General features: G+C 34.6%; 1 long non-coding RNA gene across 2 annotated transcripts; it reads left to right on the top strand.

Moving 5' to 3' along the window:
- The first annotated feature begins 1,676 nt into the window (after window positions 1-1,676).
- LOC121265616 lies at window positions 1,677-4,095 on the top strand. 2 transcript variants are annotated; one of them, XR_005940702.1, is made up of 3 exons: window positions 1,677-1,725; window positions 1,840-2,083; window positions 3,822-4,095. It is a non-coding gene; the product is annotated as an uncharacterized LOC121265616 (long non-coding RNA). The 2 variants fall into 2 exon arrangements; XR_005940701.1 differs by lacking the exon at window positions 1,677-1,725 and having other exon boundaries at window positions 1,736-2,083.
- The last annotated feature ends 604 nt before the right edge of the window (window positions 4,096-4,699 follow it).

The following is a 4,699-nucleotide window of genomic DNA, read 5'->3' as shown; positions in this document are numbered from 1 at the left end:
TGTACGGAATCAACACTACAGGCCAAGTGCTATAACTTGTACTCATATTTCCAAAAGGGTTGAATCCATCAGTTGTGAGTCTCAAGCGCACGTTTCGAGCTTCTATCCCAAACTCTGGGTATTGATTATCGAAAGATTGCCACGCAAGTGAGTCAGCTGGGTGCCTCATATATGCGTCATCCTTAACTCTTTTCTCCTCGTGCCATCTTATATCGTGAGCTATTTTCTTTGCAACCTAGTTCTCAAGGGAAAATACTGCAACACCTTAACCGGCATGTTTTTCTTACCCTTCCACCTCGACTCTCTGCATACAGGACATGCTTGTTTCTCCTCGTTCTCCTTCCAGAATAAAACACAATCATTCTTGCATGCATGTATGGACTTGTACTCAAATCTTAATCCCTTTCTCAATTGTTTCGCTTCATAAAAGTTCTTCAGCAATGCAGACCCTTCAGGAAGCACCTCGTTAAATAAGTCTAATACCATGTTTATTGCTTTCTTCGACATCTCACACAATGACTTAATGTGAAGCAACCACACAATAAACGACATTTTGGAATGTTTTGTACAGCCTGGATAAAGCTCCCACTTTGCATCTTCCCACATTACAGCGAAATTTTCACAATCAGTCCCTCGGCCGCTTGAGGCATTGTCATCAACCTCATCCATAAACATCCCAGCTCTAATGTCACCCAACAGTTTCTCAATCTCATCCTGCTCATAATCATCATCCATGTGACACAAATAATTTGGATGATCGACCAATACATCTGCTGACTGTTCATACAGCTCACCATGCAATATCCATCGGGTATACCCCAGATCCATACCGTTCACAAATATATGACTTTCAATTTCATCCAACCCTATCGCACATAAATTTTTATACCCTCGACATGGACACTTAATGTAACTACGACTATTAGCGGAGGCCTATGCAAAATCAATGAAGGTTCTTACTCCACGCTCATAGGGTATGTAATCCTTTCCAAGTCTATCGCCCAGATGCATCTAATTTTTGTCTATTTCTAAAAACATCTATCTATTAATAACACGTACATAGAAAATTCACAAGTATGTCATGCTCTAATTCTCATTGCTTTTTTTATAAGGTACTTAGTCCTATCCCATTCCAGATTTGTGATACCCCGTATTTTAATGTATTTATTTTTAGTAAAAGATTATTTTAATTAATTTAAATATCGGTTCTCTTGTCTTAAATTTATCGGATTTCACGTTGGATTTATTTTATAATTCTTAAGTTATGAAATTTACTTTGATGTGTTTTCTTGATATTAATTAGTATTTGCATTTAAATTTGCTCTTTGCTTTAATGAATAATTTTATTGTTGGACTTTAATTATTTTATTTTATTAATATTGAGTTGTAGTGCTTTTAATTGGCTCTTATTTATTTTTATTGTGCCTTTTTCTTTTGTTGAACTTTTCTATTTTCGGACTGGGCCTGTTTGAGTGTGTTTTAGTTTCTTTTGGGTCCCAGCCCATTTGGTTCCCAGCCCAACCCGTGAGCCTTCAACCCAGCCCACTAAACTCCCCAAACGACATCGTTTGGTTCAGCCATAGGGTTTCTTCTTCTCTTTTCTTCTCCTGCGTCATTGCCTCTCTAGCTTTCTATTTTAGTGTTCCTTCTTTCTCTCCTTCTTATTTTCAGATTTTCCCTCTGCAAGTCAGCAAACGCCACCACTCATTCCTCCACCTTCGGCTAGTAATGTTTCCATTTCCATCTCTTTAATTTTCTATTTCCCTTTTTGCTGTAAAATCGTGCAAATCTCTTCCTCTTTAGCATATATTTTTCATCTGGTTTTCTCTCCATTTGCAGGTCTGTCCATGAGCCTCCATTGTTGTGCTTTCTCTTAACTCTTCCTTACTAATTTTGTGGCTCATGCTTGTGGTTTATTCCCATTGCTTCCCCTTTTTGGTTTGGTCCTTCACTACTCTGTTTTGTCTTTTTGTCGTGCCCTATTTTGCCATAAAGCCGTGAGCTTCACTCGTATCTTGGTGATTTTGGTGCTTACCATGAGTGTGTGTTCTGCTACTACTTATTGCCTCTCGGTTTCCCTTGGGTAAGTCTTTGCCGCTGCTCATCTCCTAATTTTCTTGTCTTGTGGTAGTTTTATTAAGAAGGAAATATACATATGTTTTGTGTATCTCGGTTACTCTAATAATATTAGGTGTTTTACCAATTTGCCTTCTTTGGAACACATAAGTTGATATTATGCTTATTGAATCTGAAAGCTTGAGTTTTGTTTTACGTGGGTTATAGTCTATCTTGGGCATAGATGTATGGGCTTATAAACTAAGCCAATGTACTGGTGCTTTAAACAAAATATTTATAAGTTGATCATGTTGTAGTTTTTATATGTTAAATTCACTTTGTATGAGTTTTGTTTTAAATACAAATTGAATAAATATTTGAAAGATATTATAAGTATTAATATTTTTAGAAGTACATAGTAGTGTAGGATTTCTATTTTGAACTCTTTAAAGTGATACTAATTAGTCTATTTTTATTAAATGAAATATTTACCCTTCTACTTTAATCAGTTTTGTTTTAATGAGCATTTAAACCAGATATGCATTTTACGACATAATTGTATCTATTACTAATATTGTTATGCAACTTTAGAAATATTCTGAGTTTTATAGTTATGTGGATATTGAGGAATTTAGGAAGTGATAGTATTTTAGAATTAAGAGAAATCTTAAGTTTTTATGGAATTAAAATAGGTACTTCAAGTGTAATATGAGATTTATCTGTTCACTAGAGATTTATTTAAGTTACATGAATTTTTATAAGTGAAGATTGACAATTGTTCAGTACTGGTGTGGAGAATTTCTGAATAAGCTAAGAAGCTCAGGTAATCGGGGTTCCTATACTAGGCTTTATACAAATTATTGAGACTGAGGTTAACTTTCTGAAAACTTTGCATATTTTGTGATGAAATGAGAACTTGGGAAAAATCAACCTCGGTCATTTATTTGCATTACTCATGAAATTTGTGCGAAAAAGGAAAAATATTTTCTGACATGCATTGTGTAGACACGAGTTAAATTTTGTCATGCTATCTCTGAAATCTGAAAAAGAATGATATTGAGAATACGAAAAATTGTGCACTGATTTAAAAAGATACTCCGACTTTTGTTTTCAGTATGTGAGAATGATCTGAATTTCAATACTCTGTTTTGATATAATGTGGCATGTGAAAAATCTTTGGCATGACTTTCTAATTCTGTTCTGACTCTGAGTCTGATTATGATATGTGATTCTGATTCTGTTTTGTTCTGATATGTGGCCCTATCATGGGATACAATATTGACCTCTAACCCTGTCACGGGATAGAAAAGTGACTTCTGGCCCTGTCACCGGATATAATAGTGACATCTGGCCCTACCACGAGATATAATAGTGGATTTCTGTTCTGAGTGCAATCGCTTTGATATTCATGGTGATTTATGTTCTTTTTGGCTTTCCGTAGAATGCACAACCCTACCACGGGGGTTAAACATGGTCCTCTGTTCTGATATGATGTTCTGATATGGCATGATAAGATGAAGATGTTCAGTCATGTTGTGTCAAATGAGTCTTTGAATATGAAAAGTTAGTTTCTGAATATGAAATGTTTGAAATATCGTTCTAATTTTCTGATAATATGTATTTTTGAGATATGCATATTGAAAACTGAAATGTTTTGTTTCTGCATTCTGAACTCTGTGAAAATGCCTCATGTTTACATACTAGCATATGTTCTCTGCTTATTGAGTTGTTGATAACTCACCCCTTATCTCCATAACATTTTAAAGATATTTTTATGGTCAAACTGGAGAACAAGAATATGAAGTATTGGAACAGTCTAATGATCATAGATGAATGAGTGCTAAGGGTACGAGTATTTTGGAGGATCATATTTAGTAGTTTTATCTCTAGCGGTTATTTTGGTACGTCAAGTTATGATTAATTTGGGTCTTTGTGGAGATGTTATTTGTTGTATTGAGGTTTTTGTTTAGTATTTATGTGGAAAGATATGGATTTTTGGTTCGAACAAATAAGTTAGGTATTTTGTGGAGTTTTTGTTTATTTATTACTGATTATTGGAGATGTTCTTGAGGAATAAGAGCTAACTCTCCGGACCTCCGGGAACAGGGCGTTACAAGATTATATTATCCATATTGCACAAATCTTGTCACTCTACTACTTTCCATGTTAGTAGAAATTTCGACAGCATCTCCTCATAGTTCTCCAAGTATACATATTCAAATAGAGGGATTGTGGTTCTACGAATAGTAAACCTGAAGAACAGTAGAGGAAGACACTGGAACTTCATATTAAACGTGGAGACTTGGAGTAACAAAAATGTACAATGCAGATAATATAATCTCAAACTATCCACACTGGACAATTAACGAATTAGTGGACACATAAATGTACACTAATTCCCAAACGAGTCTTAGGTTATTTATGCAATGTCACACCATATCTATAAGAAAACACTACAAGCAATATCATCATGTTCTTTGAATTAACAATGTCAAACAAATAGTATTGCATGTTATATTGTTAAACTAGATAGAGATGGAAAAATATGTTCACAAGTTTCCTATCATGAGTAGATGACGAGGGAGAATGATCTTGAAAAAATGACTAAATTTTAGTCTAATTACTTAACTGTCATAGACTCTCC

Source organism: Juglans microcarpa x Juglans regia, chromosome 5D (assembly GCF_004785595.1).
Source record: "Juglans microcarpa x Juglans regia isolate MS1-56 chromosome 5D, Jm3101_v1.0, whole genome shotgun sequence".
In the NCBI taxonomy this organism is placed as follows: domain Eukaryota; kingdom Viridiplantae; phylum Streptophyta; class Magnoliopsida; order Fagales; family Juglandaceae; genus Juglans; species Juglans microcarpa x Juglans regia.
Note: the sequence above shows the minus strand (reverse complement) of the source record. Positions and strands in the feature narration are given on the sequence as shown.